The 26,236-nt window shown below is 48.7% G+C and overlaps 1 protein-coding gene across 3 annotated transcripts in view; it reads right to left on the bottom strand.

Annotated features, from left to right (window-relative positions):
- Window positions 1-26,236, bottom strand: part of LOC135198082 (START domain-containing protein 10-like) — a 146,533-nt gene that overhangs the window by 70,489 nt on the left and 49,808 nt on the right. The window lies entirely within an intron of this gene.

Raw genomic sequence — 26,236 nt, 5'->3', positions numbered from 1 at the left:
GACAACACTTAGTCCCTTTAAAAAAAATACTAACATCATTACTAATCACATAAAAAACTATTCTAGCACAACTTTTAAATAAACAACCCTACAAAAAGTGGGCAGACAACAACAGGTTAGGGTTTTAGACCTGCTCTTTGCAACTTGGCTATTTACAAGTCTTCAATTTGACCACAGCAACACTTATGTACACTAAAAATACAATGTAAACATCAAATCTAATGCAGTTTCAGCAAGTTTTCAATTTTCTAACCTGGGTTACATATGACATAGAATTTTCTAAGAATTAAAGCTAACATAACCCACATCAAATGTACTACATATATAAATAATCATGTATGCGGGGCAATCTCTACACTAACAGCAAACTTCCTCTAGAGGGACATGGCTATAATCAGGAAACATCAATACCATAATAGTTTATTAAGAGAAGTATCCAAAATATTAACCTCAGTAAACTAACCCTAACGTAAGAAAAGTAGGTAGCAGTGTTAGGTAAGCTGCTGGAATCTCATCATAGTTATATAATTGCTAGTGCCATAAATATTTCAAAATCCATAATTACAATTAAAACTAAATAATTAATATGCATTGCATTACAGAATATAGTAATTTCAAAATACCTTGATAGCAAGTGTGGAAAGTAGTACCATATCTATGAAATATATAAAGTTTTGTAAAACTACTTATAATTTGGATATGTCCCTATTGTATCACACTAGTCAGGTGCAGCCAACTTTAAAAAAAGATTAAATCTTGGCTGACCTGGATGGACTGTCCTGTTCACCTGTTTTCCACTAGGTGTATTTCAAATGCTTCAATTCTCATCAGAACTCTTTTGATAAGCAACTAAGATGTGGGGAGGCTAAGCAGGATCTACTTTTAACAGTAAGTATCCAAAATTTAGGTATATTATTATGAAAATCTATATTATTTTGGATGATCCTTACCGTTAAAGATAGCTGATTTTCACATTGAGAGAAGGATAGTGCATTAGGGCTGAAACCCAAAACATCCTTACCTAATCTTGAATCTTTCCTGTATGCATTACTGCCAGAAGGGAGATCTTGTGTATGGCATAGTCAGCAGCAGTATTAATGGAACCCTGTGCCTGGGTCAGATAAGCCCAACAATTGAGTTCAAAGCTAAAAGGAATACCTATGGACACTCCTATAGTATACATACAATGTACCTTCATGCTCCCCAAAGCTCAAAATTTGGATACTATGGAAAGAGTAGTTCAGGAAAAGATTGCACTTGCTAGAACTAGCAGACTAGCTTCACAATTTTCTACTGAAATCTCTACGTTTCAAGTAATGAGACACAAAAAGGGACTTACATCTCTATTAAGCTGCAATAACTATGTCCTCATAAGATAAATTCTTCAAAAAATAAATGATGTACCTACCACTCATATACATTGTGAAAATGACAAATTTTTAAAGTATTTTGAATTTTTCCAACATACAAATGCTCAGTCTTTACACATGGGGATTTACTTTCAGGTTAAGCTGGAGCCAGTCATTTAACTTAAAACAAGGTAGATATTGGTATGTAGTTCAACTTCTTTTGAAGTGCTGAAAGAATGTCCTTAACTAATCCTTGCGGAAACAGGAAGGACTTGTCGAACTGGGAAAACAAAACCGCCAACTTCTGTGTCACCGTTACACCTTTGGTTGTAAATAAACAACAAATTTCCCGCTTCTTCAAAATCCCCATAGCGAACAGGGAAGTAAGTTCATCCGAACTGTCCCTCACTGTTTTGTCAGCACAAGAAAGTACTACTCCCCAGCCAGTCCACAGCAAGGTCTTCAAGAAGGGAAGGGCAGTCCTCCAACTTCTTAGCCAAAGCTTCAATTGTCCAGTCTAAAATGCTAAAAATCTCCAGAACCTTGAGGATATTCAATACTAGATGACCTAGCTCTGGAGAAGATAAAAATATCACGGCAGAAGAGAATGCTGACCTTTGAGTTGCATTTATGAGGCTGGAGAATTCTGCCTGGGAGGAGGCAGACACTCCCAAAGAAGGCACTTTCCCGGTGGCGTAAAAACGATAATGACCAACAGAACAGGTAGACAGTAGGCTGACATTCATATCCCTTCCCATCACCTCATATAGAAAGAAGAACCTGAAGTTTCAGTGGCAGTGGAGAGGAGAGTCATTTTGGAAACAAAGAAGTAAAGTGTAAACACAACCTCTGCCAAACTACATTCACAAATTATGTTCCATATAAAGTCAAATATCCTATCCTAGATGTGAATAAACTTCAATATTTTTAAAATCTTTTATTCAGTGTTTTAATCACATCCTATTATAATGCCCAAAGGCCACTCCAACCATGTGCTTTTATAAAACTTATTGTGGCAGGCTGCAGCTCATTAAGCCTCCTTGTTGGGATCTTCAGCATTTGAGACAACATCCTTACAGATCACTGTACCAACACTTGAACCTCTCTAATTATGTTTGTGTCATCCCTTCAAGGTAGAATAAGGAGTAATTAGAGGAGGCCTGAACATCATGTATAAGGGTTAATGATGTCTTTTTAAAACTTTCAGAGGGTTTCAGTTTTGATTTCAATACATATATGTTACCTACGATTCCTAGTATATACCATTAGACCCCACGATGTTTTAATGCAAACACACTAATCAAAATCTTAATTATGATGAAATATATATTTAGTATTAGTTAAGAAACCTGGACAAGTACTGAGGAGTAGACTGTCATTAGCAGGTATTGTAATGAAATATCATAATTTTTGGAAGTAAATTGTATTTTTCCTAACTATACAAACCTGAGGCCCTTTACATAAGGAATTACCTAAGGCGTAGCTGGAAATACAGCCGTTAAATTCTTGAACAAGGTGGTTAGGCAGTAACTACCGTGTGGCAGGAGGGTAAGTTAGCCTGCCCGGATGTAAACACTCCATTGCCTTTTGGCCCAGGTTCAGATTGAGGGGTGGCATGAGGTGGGCATGTATGTAAAGGACCTCAGGTTTGTATAGTTAGGAAAAATACAATTTACTTCCAAAAATTGTGATTTGTTCCTACACGATATACAAACCCTCGGTCTTTTACATAAGGAAGACTCAACTGATTGGAGGGAGGAATATGAGTGAGTCTCTAGAACTGACTGGAGTTCTACACACCTGGGCTACTCCTCCTGGTTTTAAGAGCGAGGAGGAGTGCCCTGCCTCTGACAACTTGATCGGAGTATAGGAGCTGCATGATCAAGAGTCAGACTTCTGGGCCTTTTCGAAATGAGTGAGGAATTGTAACTCATCCAAAAATGGGCTGTGAAGAATATTTAGAGTCGGAGGCATTAATGCAAAGTTCTGGGAAGGGTTTGCATTATTGCCAGTCTCCTTCCTCCCCTTGCTAGAGGAAGGAGCGGGATTGCTTCTATGATTCTGATAAGAAACATAAAAAGGATGCTCTATGTGTAAGCTTACCGCATCAATCACCCGACCAGCCAGTGTAAGTTTGAGTCCTATCCTCAACCCGAAAGATGAGGAGTGGAAGGACAAGGTGGGGAATGTATGTGTTGGTAAACTCCTTAACCTTAAGTGGAGGGGCAAGGACACAACTTAAATGTAGGTTCTAAATGTCTATTGTAGAAATATATACAAGATCCAGGGGACAAAGAGCAGACAGCTAAACAAACAGACAGACGAGACGAGACTGCCTCACGAAGGCAATAATTACAATGTTGCCAATACTTAATTGTTGCCATATCATATTACTGGACTTAACATGGGATACTCTAATGGCGCGCAACATGTGAAATAATGTTTGAACATAATAACAACATAATAATACTGGTACATGTGAAATGCGTCTTTTTCATGTACCTACACCTCCCTCCCCTCACGCTCGTAGTGCATTCATCAGAGCGGACTCCTTTTCCATGAGTCTTTGGGAATGACGTGGGTTTACTGGAGGAATACTGACTAAGGACTCTCTTTCTAGGTCCTGGCTAGGGGCCACAGGGACAGGGAGAAAGGGGTCACTATTAGTGGGTGGCACCAGGCGAAGAAAACGACGATTACGCCACCACACACGACCACTAGGGAGACGAATTTGATAGTCTCTTGGACCTTCCATGACCCATGACAGTGCCAACTTTGTCCCAACGATGAGTCGGGTCTTGAATCCGAACTTGCTGTCCGACACTCAACGTGGGTAAGGGGTGGGCATGCTTGTCGTACTTGGTCTTTACCTGCTTGTAACGAGCGGCAGCACAGCGGTCACAATCTTCGGTCTTGACCTGCCACTCCTTGGAGAATGCTTGAGGGTGGGCAGGGATACATGACCTGAGAGGACAGCCATACAGGATCTGGGCAGGAGAGCGTCCAGTAAAGTTAGGAGTATTTCTGAGCTCCAATAAGCCTCGGTCAAATGCTTCACAATCAATGTTGCCAGATGGGGCTGTTTTGAGGATGAGGTGCTTGATCGACTTCACAGCGGCTTCAGCGTGACCATTCGATTGTGGGTAGTGGGGCGAGGTTACCATGTGTCGAACTCCCCATCGCTTCATAAAATCCTTGAACTCTGCGCTGGTGAATTGGGGGCCTCCATCTGCCCTTAGGCGAAGGGGGACACCAACTTCACGGAAATAGCGGCAGAAGATCCTGATGGTATTGGAAGCGGTAGTATCGCCTTGGCAGGGTGCGACAACAGGCCATCCTGACAAGGCGATCGACTACGACGAGGAAAGACTTCCCTGCAACAACAAAGAAGTCGGCTGAGACGGACTCGAAGGGTCTTGTCGGGTTGTCGTCATTCATTAGAGGTTCCTGCGGTTGAGATGGCTGCAATGTCTGACATGCCTCACAAGCTCTGACTGTGTTGGCAATATCAGAGTCAATGCCAGGCCAGAAAACTGACTGCCTTGCTCTGCGCTTGGTTGCTTCCACACCTCTGTGGCTGTCATGCAAGTGGGACAAGGTGCGACAACGGAGAGCGGCAGGAACTACAACCCTTGCTCCATACAGGACAAGGTCACCATCGGCGTAGAGATCTTCACGTAGTTTCCAATAAGGAAGTAAGGAATTGTGAAGGTCATATCTGTTGCGAGGAAATCCTGATGTGACACAATCGAGTAGATGAGTATACGCAGGATCTGCTTTCGCTGCGTCACGAAGATCCTGAAGTATCCTGTCGGGATCCTGAGCTGGAGACTCGTCTGAAAGTATAACGGCGTTCACAGCCATGACAGTTCGAAGATGAGCAGCGGAAGAAGCACCCGAGATCTCGTCCTCCTGTGTGGGGTGGCTGACTGGGGCGCGAGACAATGCATCTGGGATGCACAGCAACTTACCCGCACGCCACACAGCTGTAAAGATGAAGGGCGAGATTTTCTCCTTGAGGCGCTGGAGACGAGAGTTCTCGATGGCATCCAGCGTATAACTGTTCAGAATAGGTATGAGGGGCCGGTGATCCGTCATCAGGGTAAAATTCTGTAGGCCTGCTAAATATAGCCTACATTTCGACATTGCCCAGACAACGGCTAGCATCTCAAGCTCGATGGTGGCATATCGTGTCTCTGCGTCAGCGAGAAACCGAGAACCACACTGAACTAGACGCAGGTGTCCATTACCATGGTCCTGCAGGAGGGCATATCCAATGCCGTGGAGGCGTGAAGCGTCCGTCTGAAGAACAACAGGTAGGTCTGGGTCGAAGAGGGCGAGAACTGGTGGACTGGTGAGAGCTAACTTGACACGTTGAAATGCTTCATCATGGTCGGGGGTCCAAACAAATGTTCTCTTGGGACTCATCAGGGGACGTAAAGGTTGGGCTGCAATGGAGATGTCAGGCGTGAACTCCGCTAACTGGTTGACCAATCCCATAAACGATCTGAGGTCTGTCAGGTTAGCAGGGGTTGGGAAATCCTTGATGGAGGCACTGACTTTCTGCTTATCAGCTGAGATGCCGTCTCCTGAGAGATTGTACCCACAGAAATTCACGGAGGGTGCAGCGACCACAAATTTATCAGGGTGATAAATTTGCGGCACCGGGTGAGCACTTCGTGGATACGATGAAGGTGTGTAGCGTAGTCTTCGTCGTGGAGGAGAAGGTCGTCTATGACCTTAACACAGTTTTTGGACACCTTGAAGGGCCTGGGCATATCACCTCGCAGGCAGAAGGCGTCTCCAGTAGCTGCGAAGCCCATCGGTCCTCTGCAATGTATGAACCTACCATATGGCGTAATAAAGGTGGTTAAATGCTGATCTTCTTCTGCCAGTTCCATCTGCCAGTAACCATAGAGAGCATCAGCTGTGGTGAAATAACGAGCCTTCGGGCCTACACTGCGAATAGCGGCGTAGGGTGTGGGTGAAGGATGGGCTGGACGAGAAACCTGGCTATTCAACTTGGTCAGATCGACAGTGATTCGTACTCCTGTCCCATTCTTGGGAACGACGACGAGAGGGTGGCACCAAACTGACGGGTCAGCACCAGCAGGTTTGATTATCCCTTGGGCCACCATGGAGTCAAGCTCTTCTTTGACTTGGTCCTTAAAAGCGAATGGAATCTGTCTTGGGGTGTGGATGGCAAAAGGCACTGCACCATCCTTAAGGTGGATTCTCATGGGAGGACCAGCCATAGGCTTGAGAGGAGCTGTCTTCAACTCTTCTTTCGAGACCAACACATCTTGAAACTCTCGAAGAAAGTATTCCTTTGCTGCTGAAGGTGATGTGGTCGCTGAGATGGGTAGCTCCTTGACTCTAGTAACGTGTTTAACTTCTAAAATAGGTTTAGGGAAATCAGGAGATATTATGGCCAGTTCCTCACAATGACCATAGGATAAAAGTGGAAATTCCACATTTTCATGCACTTGAATCCTGGCGAGACAGGATCGCTTGCCTAGTGTAAGGGTAGCTTGTAATATACCCAGAGCAGGTGACATTGGAGATCCATCCGCGGTGAACGTCGCACTTTGCGGAGGCGTCTGCAAACAGCTCCTGGAGATACCCAATGTGTCAAGGTGCTGCTTTCCAATAACAGTGACATCGGCACCTGTGTCTGGTAACATTTTAATGCGAGACTTAACATCGCCAAATGACAAGAGGACACAGATAGGTTTGGGCGTCTTGGAAATGGTGCGAGGCGATCCTAGGCGACGACAGCTGGTCCTTGAATCTTGCGGTTTGTTGTTGACTGAAGAGGCACCACTGTTGCTTGAAGATCTGTCCTGACGAAGATTCTTCTTATTCTCCCTACAACACTTATCGAAGTGCCCAATGCGGTGACACAGACGGCACTGGACCTTGCTGGCAGGACACTTCATGGTCCTGGACCAATGGCCAACGCGGTCGCAGCTTTTACAAGTACTGTTGGCCGCAGGGCATTTGTCTTGATCATGCTGACGAGCACAGTACTGGCACCAAGTTGCTGGGTTCGAGGGTTTCGGCGAAGGTGGATGCTTTCCGCTTGACTTCTTGCTTCTCTTGTAGGCCGAAACAGCACACAACTGATTGGGTGGGGCACGTATGGCAGAAGTTGCAGTTTTAGCCGCCTCATACGACCGACAGGTGGTGATGAAATCTTGCAAAGAAGAATTGGCATCCAAGGCGATCAACTTCTGAACCAAGTCCGCATCTCGAATGCCCATCAAGATAATCATTTTCAGCTGGGTCTCTTCACATGCGACGGCGGTACCTGGGCATAAATCAACTTCTTCCGCAAGGCGTCGAAGTTTCACATAGAAATCAGCGAAAGATTCTCCTTCCGATTGCTTGCAGCTAAGTAATTCTCTTCGGCGAAGTACTTCATTCCTTAAACCCTTTATATGCGACTGTAAGGCGTCCAGGACTTCATCTACAGGCTTATCTGTAGAGGGAGATATTTGAAGTGTGTTCTAACACACGCTGCGTTTCCAGGGTTAAACACATCCTCATCTGGATCATTGCTTTTCCCGTGGAAGCTTAGAAAGATCCACCATGACAGCATAGTCATCCCACCGACGTCTCCATTCCCTGAACATCTGGAATGTTGCATCTGCCTTCAGTGGGGGTGGCGTTTGCGCGGTGCTTTCTGTGGTGGTGGAAGAGAGGGTTGACTGGAGTTCGAAACCACCTCTGTGCCAGGTGTAAGGGTACCTGAATGAGAATGGATGATTGGTGCAAGAGTTTGAATGAGGGCAGTAAACCTTGCATTCTCCTCTTCTCTTCTAAGATCATCTTCTCTAAGGCGAATTGCTTCTTGTTCCCTTCTTCTTTCTTCTTCACGTTGTCTGTCTTGTCTTCTTGTTTCATCTTCCCTTCTTCTTCTCTCATCCTCATACAAGCGAGATTCCTCTAAAAACTTAATCAAAACGAGGAAATCTGTCCCAGTAGCTTGAGAGGTAGATGGGGGCTGGTAGCGGGGGCTTAAGAGTGGTGGGGAGGGAGAGACTGGATGCTCCAACACTCCCCCAACACTCAGAGTGTGGGCGCCCACATTACTGGATTGCCACTGTTCTGTGGGCTCTTCTAATTGGTCTGCAGGCGTACCTTTCGAGTCCGTCATTATTGTCAATGTGCAGTGTGCAAGAATAAAGTTTCAACAAAATTATTAAAATTATTCCAAAACATCTGATACAAGAATAATAAATAAAATTCGTTAAAGCGTGAGTGTGTGCGTATGTGCGAGAAATACGTCAGCCAACGAGGGGACTAATGAGCGATAGTGTCTGCCTACGGCAGCTCACATCCAAGGCGACGTTGCCAAGTCGACTCAGTCATCCCGTGACATGGCATGAGTGCGGGTGTGACAGTCGGTGCTCCGGCAAAGCCACAACAGAATAAATGGGTACTCAATAAAATGATATAACAAATCACTGAGCACACAAAAAAGGCACTATAAAAGCACAATGCACTGCACAACACCTCACTGAGTACTTGAGGCACTACACTGCACACGACATAGAATAAATCAGTAAGGACACGAAAGCACTTTTGAATTGAACGTTCATCCAATATGGCGATGACCGTCCGGTTCCCGATGTCCAAGTCTTGATAAGCTTCAAACAATACGACACTTCCAAAGTTCACTGCGCCATGTATGTGTTGGTAAACTCCTTAACCTTAAGTGGAGGGGCAAGGACACAACTTAAATGTAGGTTCTAAATGTCTATTGTAGAAATATATACAAGATCCAGGGGACAAAGAGCAGACAGCTAAACAAACAGACAGACGAGACGAGACTGCCTCACGAAGGCAATAATTACAATGTTGCCAATACTTAATTGTTGCCATATCATATTACTGGACTTAACATGGGATACTCTAATGGCGCGCAACATGTGAAATAATGTTTGAACATAATAACAACATAATAATACTGGTACATGTGAAATGCGTCTTTTTCATGTACCTACAGGGAAGGTGGAGAGGCCAGTCACTCTCGCATCCTTCTTACCTCTAGAATTGCACACCATAGGCGAGATGCAACTTGTCCTCTTGAAGGAGCCAGGTAAGCAAACACAACCTGCAAGCGTCCACCACCGGTCCAAGGAAATGAGGTTCCAAGGACCTGAGGGTAGGCCCGAAGGGAAAGATAAATATGATCGCAATGAGACCTTATCTATCTTCCTGTCTGACATATTCTTCCGAGCGATGACAAGTACCCATCCACTGGACTATCCAACTGCTGCAGAAAAGTCTCTCATGGTCTTGTAATACTTGGAGGAAGACGTGTCATCGGACACTTCTGCAACGGCAGTCCACAGCTGATAAAGACACTGACACTCCATGGTGGGTGTCGATACTTATGGGTACAGCAACACGCCAATAGGACAAAGTAATGACTGATCTGGATCAACCAATACAAAGTCCACAGCATAGCTCATGACAATCTCGGACTCTTCAACAGCTGCCAACTGACTGCGCTCAGTGAGAGGCGAGCAGTCATGCATACGAGACGTAGTCACACGACACTCGCCTTTTGAAAGGTTACCCCGAGAAACCATACAAATCGTCTATCTTTCCGCCACCAATGTTGGGAGACAAGATGATGATTCTCTCAAGGCATGCGCTCATCAGACAATAGTCAATTGCCCTCTAGAGACCGAGGTCCCTGATGACAAGACAGAAGTTCTCATAGTAGTTGAATCTCAACTAAGGATAAACAATACTAATATGCCAGTGAAAGACTAAGGTGAATGCGGACCTACATCTTCACAGCTGAATCGAGAGTTAACTCTCAAGATTCTGAACATAAAAAAAGTCCCGTAGATGACACCAACCAGTGAAGATGGCTTTAATCCCTGTCGATTCACAGAGGACTGAAAATGCTAAACCGCTATTTCATTACTGTTCAGTGAGAAGTCGTAGTTTGAGATGAAAGTGGAGCGTCTTTCAGTAATGAAAATACAGGGATTGTACTGCCTGAAGAACTGCTTCTCATGGGCTGGATCAGAGAGGACATTTCTATTCCCTTTGGAAGTAGACCTGGCAGAGCAGGGAACAGGTGAAGTCTTCAGTTATTCATCTACAATTCAGGGTAAACAAAAAATAATTGCACACCTACGAATTACGAGATGTATTTAGAAGGCAAACTCAGAATGCCTGAAGAAATCATTCTGCATCATCGCAGCGGCAGGTGTGATGAAGCAGAAAACTAGGTTACAGGCTTCTGTTACCGTGAGGTAAACAGAAAGATGATAACAAGACTAGTGAGATATGTCTGTCTGAAAATTCTCGCAATGGCAAAAGGTGATGCAGGAGAGATGGTCATACATGAATGCGAGAATTCCAGCCAACCAGAGACCTAAGTCTGTGATTGCCAGGCAGAGATTCAATTCAGTAGACAATCATCGCAGAGGAGGAGAGACAATGCCCGACCGAACTATCACAGAGAGCCAGCCGTACTGGCTGAGGCAGGCAGGCTGGGAGGCGCAGCGCTGTACACCACTAGTCTCGCTAATTTGTCATCCTGAGTTGCCAGGTAATCCATTCCATGAAGGAATGCATTCGGCTAGAACCATCGAGCGCAAGAAAAATACACTCGAGCACTTGCATTTTAACCGAAATGGGAGGGAAGAAAACCGTCCTATTCAGTGAATGCAAACACTGTGGTGTTGTAAACAATACCCCTAGTATCTCAAAATCGAAACCAGTAACTCTTGGGAGGCTTGCAAGGCAGTCCCGAGTTGTAGTTCAATTAAGAGAAGATACTATTCGTCTCGGTCACATACCTGTAGAGTTAACTACAGTTATGTGACTACTACTCGGACAATTCAACTGATAACAGAAGCATGTTGCGAGAGAAATATACAGTCGTACCCCTACAATGTAACAAAAGTCCCTATGTACGAAAAATACAGGTTACGAAGGCAAAGACGAAGATTTTTTTGCTTCTCTGTACAAAAATAATTCAGGTTGCGAAAGGGTGAACTGTAAAGTCCGAGATTCGCCCAGGCCGCCGAGAACAATTTTAAAACTCGCGCGCCACCAACTCAGTAGAATCGCCACCATCCTCCCGCTCTCCAATTGGTTCCTGATGCTAGTTACTGCCGTAAAATCTTCTTCTCCTATTGGTTAGCATCTATTCCATCATGCATCTACGTAAGGGAGTTCCTCGACCATTTCATTTTGGCAGCATTATCGTGCACATGTGGAATTCGTTCGTTTACATAAATTTTGTTCGTTAACGTAAATTCGTGTTAGTGATTTCGCTTTCGTTGTACTGTAAGTTACTTTATCGTGTTGTGTGTGAACTTAATTACATACTTATGTTATTAGCCATGGGTCCCAAGAATGTTGCTGAAGTTCACGGAAAGAAGAGGATGCTTTCTATGTTTTCTGCCATTTGTTAATGTGTTTCGTAAAGTTAAGTGTTCATGTTTTCTGACGTTTTTCCTCCTATTCTGTCGCCACTTTTGGACATCACCTCACTCGGAAGGTAAGGTTGCACAATTTACTACATACGTACATACAGTATTTCTTGTACCCTGTACACTAACACATGTACACTTTATTTACAGGTACAGTAACGGTTAGGTTAGGTATTGAAATGATATTGTTATGATACAATAAAGTTTCATACATACTTACCTGGCAGATATATACATAGCTATCGACTCCGTCGTCCCCGACAGAAATTCAAATTTCGCGGCACTCGCTACAGGTAGGTCAGGTGATCTACCGCCCTGCTCTGGCTGGCAGGACTAGGAACCATTCCCGTTTTCTAATCAGATTCTCTCTTCCACCTGTCTCCTGCGGGGAGGCTGGGTGGGTCTTCAATCGTATATATCTGCCAGGTAAGTATGTATGAAACTTTATTGTATCATAACAATATCATTTTCATACACTCCACTTACCTGTCAGATATATACATAGCTGATTGACACCCTTTGGTGGAGGGCAAGAGACAGCTAACTACTGACTAGACAGGTAAACAACATATGTTGTAGGTATTTATAGACCTTGGCTCCTACCTTATTAGGTGGAAGACTTCGTGGCTACTGCCCAGGAGTCTGCTTCACCTCAAGAGTCTTAGCGAGATAGTGATCTGCGGCCAAGAGTTCTTGTGGGTCTGTCGATGGGGTTTCATCCGCTTACTCGGCAGAGCCTAACTGGCATTTATCAATGGGTGCTAATCCGCTTATATGACAACACGCCTTCTTTAAGGAGCACACAACCGATCCCGATCACCCGATCCTAACCCGTGTTAGTTCTAAGATTGCCAAGAGTCATCCCCAAACTTTTAGCAAACAACCAAAAACTCGATAATCACACATACAAAAGTACAAAAAAAATTTTTGTACCCCTCTAAAAGTCAGTTGTCACTCGATCTCCTAGTGAAGAGAAGTGAAGGCCGCCTGTGCGACATCTGACACTCCCATGCACAGGAAATACAAGAACACATCCGACAAGAGGGTTACGTACACATATTTAAGGATCGGTGCTCGCTCCATTACCCAGAACCGTTTGTGCTGACACAAACGGACCTAGAGAATAACATTTCTCATACGTAACTCGCACATCTTTTAAGTAATGAGATGCAAACACTGAGTTGCATCTCCAATAAGTTGCATCCAAAATATTTTTAAGTGACATATTCCTTTGGAACGCAATAGACGTCGCAATTGCCCTTACTTCATGAGCTCTCACTCTTAATAGATTAAAAGAGTCATCTGGGCAGTTCTTATGAGCCTCGGTAATGACACTTCTAACAAAGAAGGCCAAGGCATTTTTAGACATTGGTCTCTTGGGGTCCTTTACTGAGCACCATAGACCGTGTTGCGAACCCCCCAACCGCTTCTTTCTGTCCAGATAGAATTTCAGTGCTCTAACTGGACAAAGGGATCTTTCTGTTTCTCTGCCCACTAGACTAGTAAGTCCCTTTACCTCGAAGCTCCTGGGCCAGGGATTCGAAGGGTTTTAATTTTTGGCAAGAAAGAGAGTCTGGAATGAACAAATCGCAGAGTCTCCTTTGAAGCCCAACTCGTGACTCAAGGGCGTGCAACTCGCTGACTCTTTTTGCCGTAGCAAGAGATAGCAGAAATAAACACTTTCTAGTGATATCCCGAAATGAAGCCGTATGCAGTGGTTCAAACTTCTCGGAGGACAGAAATTTCAGGACCATATCCAAGTTCCAGCTTGGAACCCTAGGTTCCACTGACTTTGATGTTTCAAAGGAACGAATGAGATTGTGCAAATCTTTATCATTTGTCAAATCTAATCCTCTGTTTCTGAAGACTGCTGAAAGCATACTCCTGTACCCCTTAATAGTCGGTACAGAGAGATGCGACTTTTCCCTCAGGAAAAGAAGGAAATCCGCAATTTCGGTCACAGAGGTATTGGAAGAGGACAGCTTCTTCGACCTGCACCAGTTTCTGAAAACTTCCCACTTCAATTGGTACACTCGCCTAGTAGATGATCTGCGGGCTCTGGCAATTGCGCTTGCCGCCTTGCGAGAAAACCCTCTTGCTCTGACAAGTCTTTCGATAGTCAAAAGGCAGTCAGAGCAAGAGCGGGTAGATTTTGATGGTACCTCTCGAAGTGGGGTTGTTTGAGCAGATCTATCCTGTTTGGAAGAGATCTGGGGAAATCCACTGTCCACTCCATTACCTCCGTGAACCAAATTCGGGATGGCCAATATGGGGCTATCAGAGTCATCTTGGTTCCCTTCGAGGCCACGAACTTTCTGACTACTTCCCCCAGTATCTTGAATGGGGGAAAAGCATACACATCTAGCCCTGACCAGTCCGGGAGAAGGGCGTCTATTGCGTAAGCCCTGGGATCTTCTAATAGGGCGCAAAATGTGTCTATCCTTTTGGAGAGGAACGTGGCAAACAGATCTATTTGAGGCTTCCCTCAAAGATACCAAAGGCTCTGACAGACTTCCGAGTGGAGGGTCCATTCTGTAGGAAGGACCTGGAACCTCCTGCTCAGTCTGTCCGCTCACACGTTCCTCTCCCCTTGGACAAATCTTGTTCGGAGAACTACATTCCTTTGATTCGCCCAAATCAGCAGATCTCTTGCTAGTTCGTATAGGGCGAGAGAGTGAGTTCCTCCTTGTTTTTTGACATAAGCCAGCGCTGTAGTATTGTTGGAGTTTATCTGTACCACCTTGTCTCTGACTATGTACTCGAAGCTCTTTATCGCAAGGTGAATTGCTAATAGCTCCTTGCAATTTATGTGCCATGACACCTGTTCTTCCGACCAGGTGCCTGACACTTCTTTGGATCCCAAGGTCGCCCCCAAACCTGTCTCCGACGCGTCTGAGAACAATGTCAGGTTTGGGTTCCGTACTTCCAAGGATACTCCTTTGTTCTCTTCTAAAGGGGTCAACCACCACCTTAATTGATCTTTTATTTCCGCTGAGATTGGAAACGTGTTCGAGAGCTGTCCTGTCTTCCAACTCCAACTGCTTCTTAGGAAGAACTGAAGCGGACGGAGATATAGTCTTCCTAGAGGAAAGAACTGTTCGAGCGAGGAAAGGGTCCCTAGAAGGCTCAACCATTCCCTCGCTGAAGTGCGCTCTTTCTCTAAGAAGTTCAATACTGTGGAACAGCCTTTCCTTATTCTCTCTTGAGAAGGAAATACTCGAAAACCCCGAGAATCCATCTGAATCCCCAGATAGACTACGTTCTGGCTGGGCACCATCTGAGATTTCTCAAGGTTTACGATCAATCCTAATACTTTCGTCAATTCCAAAATTGTTGACAGATCCTCCAAACACTGCTTTTGAGACCTGGCCCTGATGAGCCAGTCGTCCAGGTATAGGAGACGTTTATCCCTTTCATGTGTAGGTGTCTTGACACATTTTTCATCAAGTCTGTAAAGACTTGGGGAGCTGTGGATAGGCCGAAACACAGGGCCCTGAACTGATAGATCCTTCCCTCGAACATGAAATGAAGGTACTTCCTCGACGAATGGCGAATCGGGACGTGGAAATATGCGTCTTGAAGAACTAGGGACGCCATCCAATCTCCTTGACGGAGTGCTGCAAGGACTGAAGTAGACGTTTCCATGCTGAACTTCTGTTGTTCTACGAATTTGTTCAGCGCACTTACATCCAGTACTGGTCTCCATCCCCCCGAAGCTTTCGCTACAAGAAACAAGCGATTGTAAAACCCCGGGGAGCTATGATCCAGTACCAGTTCTATTGCTCTTTTGTCCCACATCTGTTCCACCATTTGCCCAAGAGTATCCATCAGAACAGGTCCCTGTATCTGGCGGACAGTTCCCTCGGTGATGTTGTCAAGGGGGGGCCTGTCCTTGAATGGGATATAATAACCCTTCCTGATTATCGACATCGACCAAGGATCGGATCCTGTCTTCCCATGCTCCCACAAAGAACTGTAACGTGGCTCCTACAGGTGTCTGGAGGAAAGATTTCTCATTTTCCCTTCTTAAAGGGACGAAAGGAAGATCTTCCCCTTCTCTCCGTTGTCTTCCTTCTGGCGATGGATCTAGCCTGAGGGCCTCCTCGAAAGGGCTGCTGCTGCTGAGCTGGCCGAGTGGCCTTCTTTTCCTCACTGGCCACAGGTCTATTCTCCCTTGAGGATTGTCTAAGAAGATCTTGAGTGGCCTTCTCAGTTAGTAAATGAGCAATGTCTCTCACCAACTGAGAAGGAAATAAATGTTCTGAGAGAGGTGCAAACAATAAAGCGGACCTCTGCGAAGGAGAGACGGCCTTAGTGAGAAAGGCACTGTGAACCGCCCTCTTCTTTAGTATTCCCACACCAAAGAGGGAGCATACTTCCGCCGATCCATCTTGAACAGCCTTATCAATGCATGTGAGGATGCTATGTAAGGTTTCTGGATTTAGTTGTTCCTTTTCATGGGACTTCTTAGCAAGAACCCCAAGGGACCAATCCAGGAAGTTAAATATGAGGAGGTGGTCCATTTCCGAAAGACCCCATGTTGCTCTGGCCGAGTTTAAGGCGTGTCTCCTCGAGGAGTCTACGAGACTCAAGAAGTCTGACTCAGCTGAAACGGGCAGAGACAATCCCATATTCTCTCCCGTTTCGTACCATATGCCTCTTCTACCCGTTAGTTTAGCAGGAGGCATGCAAAAGACTGTCCTTCCTAACTCCTTTTTTGTCTTGATCCAGGAGTCAAGAGATTGTAGGGCCCTCCTCATGGATATGGCCGGCTTCATTTTCAGGAAAGATGAAGACTTGTGCGCTTTCGTGCTTGAAAAAAGAGAGCGCGGAGAAGGAGGAGCGGCTGGAGTCAAGGCATCTCCATACTCTTCTAAAAGAAGAGCAGAAAGAACTTTATAATTTGAAAGTCCTTCTTTGTTAGTGATTTTGTCCTCCGAGACGTCTTCTAAATTAATAGGCTCGGAAGGAGAAGGCTCCCTTCTCTCATCTGTCTCCTCCCTTGATCTCTTCCTTTCCGAAGAAGAAGCACTTCTAATAGGAGAGGGACTAAGGGTTACTCTCTCTCTGCGTCTATCATTAGGAGAGTCATGAAATGACAATTTGTCGAAAATTGCATTTTTCCTAACTATACAAACCTGAGGTCCTTTAACAATAGGAAGGTAACTAGCGGCAGCTGGGACGGTCGTAAGCTTCGAACAAGGGGAGAACGGTAGTTAACTGCTTGTCCGATCGTGCGCGCGAAGGGCCGAAACGAGCCGCGCGCGCTTGGCCGGGGGGGGGGGGGCGGTGAAGAATCACTTTTGCTTTAGGCCCATGCAAAAAGTTGCAGAGTGAGGGGTGGTATGAGGTGGGACTATATGTAAAGGACCTCAGGTTTGTATAGTTAGGAAAAATGCAATTTTCGACAAATTGTCATTTGTTCCGATACGTAATACAAACCCTCGGTCCTTTAACAATAGGAAGACTCACTTCTTGGTGGGTGGAATCTGAGTCTTTTTGGTGAACAGACTGGTGTTCGTCCAACCTTGGAATGCCTCCCTGGTCGTAAGAGCAAGGGAGGGATCCAAACCTCTGTCCGATTGATTGGGGTGTGCACCGCAGGATCAATGGTCAGACCTCTGAGCCAAGTACTAAGAGAGAGGCAAGCGTATCTCGTTGTACCAGCAAGCAAGAACTTGCTCCATTACAAGAGCCAACATAAAGTTATGGGTTTGTCTCAAGTAGGCATCCACTCCTTCCCCCTTGTTGGAGGGAGTGGAGGATATTTGCTTCTATCCCTAACTAAAGGGATAGATTGGGGCTCGGTCGAGTAGCTTACCTGCATCGAATTCCTTTCCAGCATGGTGACGACCATGACCCTCTGCCCACAGGTAGAGAGAGAGAAAGATGGAGAAGAGAAGCCAGTCGCACCTCTCATCAACCATTCATTCCTACAGTCACACCAGGAATCGATGCTGTTCTGGCCTGCTCGGGTGCTGGGTAAGCTTACACAACGTGTTGAGCAGCCACCACAGGTCCCAAGGAAAAAGTATCCAAGGACTTGTGGGCAATATCCCGAAGGTAGAAGGAACGTGAAGGTAGTCTGGTTTGGCCCCAGACACCTGCCTTCAGGACCTGCGCCACGGAGAAGTTCTTACGGAACGCCAAAGAGGGTCCAATACCTCTGACTTCGTGGGCTCTCGGTCGGAGCGTACGGATGTCGTCACTACCATCAGCCTCGTACGCTCTCCTGATCACCTCACTCAGCCAGAAAGAAACCGGGTGTTTCTTGGATACTTCTTTCTTGGTAACCCCAGTGCTAACGAAGAGGCATCGACACTCAGGCCTGAGGTGTCGAGTTTTCTTCAGATAGCGGCGTAGCGCCCTCACAGGACAAAGCAGCATCTCATCCGTATCGTTGTCGGTGAAATCCATTAGGGAGGGGATCGTGAAAGACTCGAACCTGTCGTCAGGGATCGACGGATTCTGAGTCTTAGCTACGAAATTTGGGACGAAATCGAGCGTCACAGATCCCCAGCCCCTGGAATGTTTAACATTGAAGGACAGACCATGAAGTTCCCCTACTCTCTTCGCCGATGCCAGGGCCAGCAAGAAGAGGGTCTTGAGGGTCAGATCCCTGTCTGACGACTCTCGGAGTGGCTCGAATGGTCTTCGAGTCAAACTCCTAAGGACGAGAGTCACATCCCACTCAGGGGGCCTGAGTTCCCTGGGTGGGCAAGACCTTTCGAAGCTCCTCATTAGCAAGGAGATCTCGAACGAGTTCGAGATGTCCGTCCCCTCAGTTTTAGGACGAGCGCCAGTTGCTGCTCTATATCCTTTAACTGTGGGTACTGAGAGGAGCTTCTCTCGGCGAAGAAACACGAGGAAATCCGCTACCTGCTGAAGAGTGGCTCTGAGAGGAGATAGACCCCGTCTACGACAACCAACCACAGAAGACGGCCCACTTCCCCTGGTACACAGCTGCAGAGGACTGTCTGACGTGTCCAGCCATCTCTGTTGCTGCGCTGCGAGAAAAGCCTCTTGTTCGCAAGAGATGGTGGATACACCAGCCGTGAAGTTGTAGGGACTGGACTGCTCGGTGGTACCGCTGCTATGTGTGGCTGGGCTAGAAGGTTGTGCCAGTGGGGCATCTCTCTCGGTTCTTCCGCAAGAAGAGCCAGCAGGTCCGGATACCAAACGGCTTGAGGTCGTTTGGGAGCCACCAGGATCATCCTGAGATTGGGAGTGACCAGCGCTCGGCTGATCACTTTCCGAATAGACAAAAGGGAGGAAAGGCGTAGACGAAGATGGTTTGTCCCAGGGGCGTGGTTGAACGAGCGTCCTCTGCAGCCTTGCCCATGGGATCCCGGCACGGCCTGAGCAAAAATACCTTTGAAGCGTTTTTTGTTGTCTTGTGCCGGGTGGCGAACAGGTCTATGACCGGACGCCCCCACAGGTTGAAGAGCCTTTCCGCCACTTCTGGGTGTAGGGACCCACTCGGTCCCTATTACCTGATCCCGACGGCTGAGCTTGTCTGCTACTACATTCCTCTTGCCTCTGGAATGTAGCGTGCTGACAGCTCTATCGAGTGTAGCCGTGGCCCACTCGTGCACCTGCACAGTCAACTGGTGTAGCGGGAGAGACACTAGGCCCCCCTGCTTGTTGACGTATGCCACTACTGTGGTGTTGTCGCACATCAACACCACCGAGTGTCCCATCAAGCGGTCTTGGAACTCTTGGAGAGCGTAAAACGCCGCCTTGAGTTCTAGGACATTGATGTGAAGGTGCTTGTCGTGATGGTCCCACACACCTGCAGCCAGCAACTCCTCCAGGTGTGTGCCCCATCCCTCGGTCGATGCGTCTGAGAACAGCAGCATCTCCGGGGGGGGGGGGGGGTGCGTAGAGGCACCCCTCTTAAGAGGTTCCTGTTGTCGAGCCACCAGGCTAGGTCCTGCCTCACCTTCTCCGTGATGGACACGGGGGAAGTAAGGTGGATCCTTACCTGTGACCCAACTCTTCCCTTAGTCTCCACTGGAGAGACCGCAGGTGAAGACGTCCGTGAGGAACTAACTTCTCGAGTGACGACAGGTGGCCGATCACGACTTGCCATTGCTGAGCTGCCTTTGTTCCTGCCGAGACTAGGAACCGGCCGGCTGCCTCCCTGAATTTGCTGATCCTCAAGTCTGCGGGGCGGACTTGAGCTGCTACCGTATCGATCAGCATACCCAGGTACTTCATCTTCTGCTTGGGTTCGAGATCGGACTTCTCGTAGTTTATCACGATCCCCAGATCGCGACAAAACTTTAGAAGTCGATCCCTGTCCTGCAGCAACTGCGAGTGGGAGCTCGCCAGGACCAGCCAATCGTCGAGATACCTCAGAAGACGTATTCCGTGCGAATGGGCCCAAGCAGACACCAGCGTGAACACTCTCGTGAACACCTGTGGGGCGGTTGAGAGACCGAAGCAAAGTGCCCTGAATTGGTACACCGTCCCGTCGAAGATGAAGCGGAGGTACTTTCTGGAGGACTGATGGATGGGTATTTGAAAATACGCATCCTTCAGGTCCACTGAAAGCATGAAGTCGTTCTCCCTGATGGAGTCCAGCACGGAACGTGCCGTCTCCATCTTGAACCGAGTCTGGCGAACAAATCGGTTCAGGGGAGAGAGATCTATCACCGGGCGCCAGCCCCCCGATGCCTTTTCCACTAAGAAAAGGCGGCTGTAAAAGCCCGGTGACCGATCTACTACGACTTCTACAGCTCGTTTGGTCAGCATGGTCTTGATCTCCTGCCGAAGAGCGTCGTCCTTTGAGGATCCTAGAACATATGTCTGAAGATGGACCGGGTTGGAGGTGAGGGGTGGCCGAGATTCGAAGGGTAGTAGATATCCCTCCCGAAGGACGTCTACTATCCAGGTCTCGGCACCGTAGCGCTGCCAAGTTGCCCCATGGCTCGCTAGGCCCCCCCCACCCCCCAACTTCCGGCAGCTGGTGAGGGGGAACGCCGTCCCTAGCGTTTCCCACCTCGCTTCGACTTCTTCCCAGCACTCCTCGGGGAAAGGAGGGCTGGGAGGAGGGCTGGTTACGGCCTCCTTTACCAGAAGTTGAAGCAGGAAGAGTCTTTCCTCGGGGCTTCGATGGAGCAGCCGTCTTAGCAGCCGAGGAAGCGCTAGCTAAACTCTCTTAGGCTTAGCCGCAGTTGTACGAGGTTGCCCAGAAACCTTCGTAACTGCCTGGTGAACCAGACGGTCACTGTCATCAGTGCGCCGTCTTTCCACCGCAGCGTCCACCATATCTCTCCGGGAAAGAGAGCGGAGGAACTCTTCATTGGTCCGTTACGGAGTCCATTTACCGCCTCAAGCCCGGCCCCCTTGGCTACTCGTGTAAGGACAGCGTCCCTACGACGGAGAACCAAGTTGGCCCACAGGTTTGCCGTCTGATGGGCGAGGTAGGAGATGGCCCTACCTCCAGACTGGCACAGTCTCCTGAAGTCGGGGTCGTCTTCGAGGGCAGCGCCCCCGGAGTCGGCCGCGACCTTGGATACTGTGAGGGACCACAGATCCAACCAAGAGACTGCCTGGAAAGCCGCCATAGCGGTAGCTTCCAGGCCCGAGTGCCTCCTGCTGCGAGAACCACAAGTTCTCCGACAGGAGCTGCTGCAGGGACACACCTGGAGTTAGCCTAGCTAGCTCCGGGTTAACCTGTTTGGGCGGTATTGGATCCACTGATGGCACGTAGAACTTCCGCTGTCGCTGCAGAGTAGCTTGGAAGACCGTCCTGACTTAAGTGAGTCCTCTCGTCCTGAGACGAAATTCTCCACCTGGTCAAGGACTGAGTCTGCAAGCTCCGATCGCGGCAGTCCCACCGTCAATTTGGGTTTCCCTCTTCTTCGGGCCCCAAAAATGACTCGAGCCGGGACGTGGGCTCAGATGGTGGTAGCGGCGATCCTTCCCCCAGGTCGTTGTGCTGACGAATCAGCGCAATAACCTGGGCAAAGTTCCTCTGGATCTCGGGAGTCACAGCGTCCTGAGGAGTAGGACCGTCCAGTCCCTCCAACAGGAGCAGCTCTCGAGACCCTCCTCCTTCAGAAGGAGGAACAGCAACAGACCCCTGACGGTCGCCTCCAGCCACTTGCGCGTACGACCTGGCTGGTCCTAAGACCATGCCTGGTGCGTGCGGCATCGTGACGGGATCGTGAGCGGCGCACCTCTCACGATCACTCCTAGCTACCTCGCTCTTCCCGGTGTAGCCCGAGGAAGTTGAAGGTATAGGAGAGACAGACCTGACGCTCCCCCCCCGCTCGCTGGCAGGACCAGCGTACGTGGGGGCTGTAGCCGATCACCAACCCGCGGTGGGGATCGATCTGCAGGCCTGGCCGTGCCGCTCACCTGTGGCGAGTGGCTCGACTGAGCACGTCGACCCCGGTCCCGTGCGTCAGACGAGCTGCTGCTGGCCACCGTCTCCGTCCGGTCCCTGTGGGAGCGGCGGTCAGGTGATCTACAGAGCTCGCTTTCGCGGTGAGACCGGTGAGCGTCCTCACGGCACGTCAAACCGCTGGTACCAGCCGAAGCTGGTGCCGTTGGTCGTGGGGACCTCTTCCCAGCCTCAACCCGTGGCCGGTCAGAGACCGTCACGTCAACCCGAGGTACCGGCTGGTCGCTACAAGAGCGGCCGCTGGCCTGGCGAGAGTCACTTGCGCGACTCTCGACAGTCTTCTGCTCCGTGCCTCGGTCATGACGGTGAGCAAGCTCAGGCGTCTTGACTTTGGCTGCACGGTCGCCCGAAGGAGACCGTACACTCGGAACTTCTCGCGAACGGAGAAAGTCGAGCCGGTACCTGGCTTAGCAGCAGTGCTACCAAGACCAGGCGCGGATGTACCAGCAGTAGCCAGCACATCCTTGGTCCCCGTCTTCTTCTTCTTCTCAGAAGAGGAGACGGGCCCTGTTCCCGAGGGAACAGGAGGACCAGCAGAAGCACCCCCCGTCACACCAGAGCGAGACGGGCCCTTCGAAGGTCCCGCAGGAGCCTTCTTAGGGGGGGAGGAGGCAGCCTTCTTCTTCTTCGGCTTGGAAGCCTTAGAAGTCGAAGGGGGAGAGGCGGCAACAGACGACGAAGAAGACGATGAAGACGACGACGACACCTTCCTCTTCTTCTTCCTCTTCTTCATCAGCTCTCTCAGGACGGACGTCATGTCTTCCATCCACGGAAAAGTCGGGCCAATTGCCGAAGCAACACGCCCCGACTGATCCTGTCCGGAAAGACCTGAGACCGGGGCAGCACCTCCATGACGAGACGCGACGTGGGCAGGGGCAGGCACGGCAGGAGCGGCAGGAACATCAACAGCAGGACCAGCACCATCAGGACCAGCACCAGCAGGACCAGCACCAGCAGGACCAGCACCAGCAGCAACATCAGCATGAGCGTCACGCACCGCGCGCTTCGTAGGAGCGGCGCGAGCGGCTGGGCCAGCAACACTAGCTGCAGGTACGGCAGGTACGGCAGCATAGTCCGGCGTCACAGGCATCTCCAATTCAGCCAAGTTCATCATCGGGACGGGCGGCAGGTCCAGGGGCGAACTTTTGGGACAGCGAAAGTCGGGAGTCAGCAGCACATAGAATCCAGGTGGCGGCGGCACGCCCCTCTTAGGTACGGCAGCAATCGGCTTTTGGATTGATGCCGTGGGAGTCACCGACGCAATGTGTTGCGTGTAAACCACATGAGGAGGGGCGGCGTACGCTGGTGTGGACACTGTATTAGTCGTCGTTGTGACTACACCATGAGTTACAACTGCCAACCCCGCCAGTCGTTGAATCAAGCCCTGGATACTGGGAGCGCCCTGCAGTCCCAACGACGCCCACACCTGTCCAAGGTCGTCACTCACAGAAGGCACACCTGAGGGAGGAACAGTCGGGTCAGTTAGAGGGGCACCCTCACGCCTGGGGGAGGACGAACCCCACCCAGAGCGGACGGAAGACCCCGAGTACAATTGAACATCCGGGTATCGGGCGCCCTCCTCCACACTCGACGGATCGAGTGAGGAGAAGGACTCCGAAACCCCCCCCCGCAGGGGAAGGCGCAAATCGTGGGGGCTGAGCTGGAGGTAGGAAGGATGACGAGGTATCCGTCACCAAAGGAGTCGCTGGAGAGCTTTCCGACGACTCCTTGGTCGATCTACGCCTCTTCCTACCCTCGTACAGCACCCACTGCGCCTCGGACCAATTCACACAAACATTACATGGTTCGGCTCGGGAGCACTCTCGCCCCCGACACCGATAACATAATTCATGTGGATCAATGTCAGGATAAGAGCGGAATCCGCCGCATTTACGCCCCTCCAGCCCGGGACACACTCTACGGGCAGCTGGTGGGCGCGGCGAAAGCTCTTCTTGATCCATAATTAAATTCACTTCACTCAATGAAAAATGAAAAAAAAGAGTACTTACAATTTCATTCAAGACCACAAACAAACCAGTCAGAAGAAATTGTAAACATCCAAAGCACACGACGAAATAGCGGGCAGAGCGATGACGAGCACGTCCTGTCACACACGGCCGAAAGCAAAAGTGGTTCTTCACCGCCGCGGCGCTGACCGATCGGACAAGCAGTTAACTACCGTTCTCACCCTTCCCTTGTTCGAAGCTTACGACCGTCCCAGCTGCCGCTAGTTACCTTCCTATTGTTAAAGGACCGAGGGTTTGTATTACGTATCGGAACAATAATAGTTTTACGCCTGGAAGACTCCTGTCGGATGTCAGGCTCTTCATGTGGAGAATGCGCCTGGCGCTTAGCAGGAGTATCTCGCTCAGAATACTCCTGGCGCCTGGGAGGAGTATCGTTTTTGGAACCCTCCTGGCGCCTGGCAGGCGCAACGCGCTTCGAATACTCCTGGCGTCTGGTAGGCGCATCGCACTCCGAATACTCCTGGCGCCTGGGAGGAGTATTAAGTACAGAATACTCCTGGCGCCTGGGAGGAGTATCGAGATCAGAATACTCCTGGCGCTTGGCAGGCGTACCTCGTTCCGAATACTCCTGGCCTTTAGAAGGCGCATCTAGTTCCGAATACTCCTGGAGTTTGGTAGGAGTATCGAACATGGTAGGCGCATTTCGCTTGGCAAGTATATTGCGCTTAGCAGGCGCTCTACTCCTATCAGGAGCTTCCTCTTCTCCAGTTGGATCTTGGCGCTTGGTTGAAGTTCTAGTCCTTGAACGATCTACAGGAAACTCAGGCTCTTTGCGCCTACTTGGCGCCTGGCTCCTAGCTGGTGCCAGACGCTTGGCAGGAGTTACTTCCTTTTCCACTTCTCTCCTGTCTAACGCTCCGCTCCCCCCAGAGATGGACGCCTGTGCGACACCTCCCCCGGAAGGCTTGTTGCGCCTGACAGGAGATTGGTATTTGGATCTCTTAATCGGAAGCCTATCATCCTTCTTACGAGTAGGCTCTTTAAAAAGTACTCCTACCAAAGACGCTAATTGCTCCTGCATATTCATCAAAATTTTTCTGGTCGAGGACTCATTCGAATCAGGAGAGGGAGATCTGGAAGGCGCTCGAGGATCTCTTACAGTCCAAGGATCTAACTCCTTCCTAGCCTTCTTTATTACCGAAGGCGCATCTTCTTCAGAGAAGCGCTCGGGGCTAGAATTGAGCTCAGGTTCTTTCCAATTCCTCTTCAGCGGACGGGAAAGCTTCGACTCCTTCCATCCTCTTCTCGGAGAAGGCGAACTAGATGACGAAAAGCACTCTCGTAGGACGCTTTTCCTGTAGCGGTCCCTGGCAGTCTGAGATGTAGCAGATTCTGCCGAAGGGACGCCTGATCGTTGGGGATTCTCCACAACCTCCGTAAGGCTTTCGACTTTCCTTCTTTTCTGGGCCAGGGAGCTTGGAAGCAGTCTAGACCTGGGAGCGTCGCAGAGACAACCAGACGCCCCCTCCACCACACTTGGGACACTAATATCACTTGAGAAACCACATTCACTTCTCTTACCTTCCAATGCTGCCATTTTTTCCTGCATTTTCTGAAGGGAAGCTTTGAGTTCCGCCATTTCCGAGGCAGAATCAGAGGGGTTAACAACCTGTGAACGGGCTGAAATAGAATGGGCATAATTATCAGAAGAAGAAGCTACAGAACTAGATAGAAGTTCACGAGATCTAGACATTTTGCGGCTTTTGTAAGCCGCCTTCCTCTCTCTATCTTTCTCTAACTTCTTCAAGTAAGAAGTTAAATTCTTCCATTCTTGCGCACTCAGTTTCTCACACTCGTTACACATATTCTCAATCGAGCATTCAACCATTCTACAACCACTGCATGCAGTGTGAGGATCTACCGAAGCTTTCGGAATCCTCACCTTACAGCCCTCATTCACACACACTCTGAAACTAACACTAGAGTCAGACATATTCATGAAAATCCAAAGCCAAGTCCAAAAAACAGTCCACGATAGCG

Source organism: Macrobrachium nipponense, chromosome 21, assembly GCF_015104395.2.
Source record: "Macrobrachium nipponense isolate FS-2020 chromosome 21, ASM1510439v2, whole genome shotgun sequence".
Lineage (NCBI taxonomy): Eukaryota > Metazoa > Arthropoda > Malacostraca > Decapoda > Palaemonidae > Macrobrachium > Macrobrachium nipponense.
The sequence above is the reverse complement of the archived record's forward strand: the minus strand, read 5'-3'. Positions and strand labels throughout refer to the sequence as shown.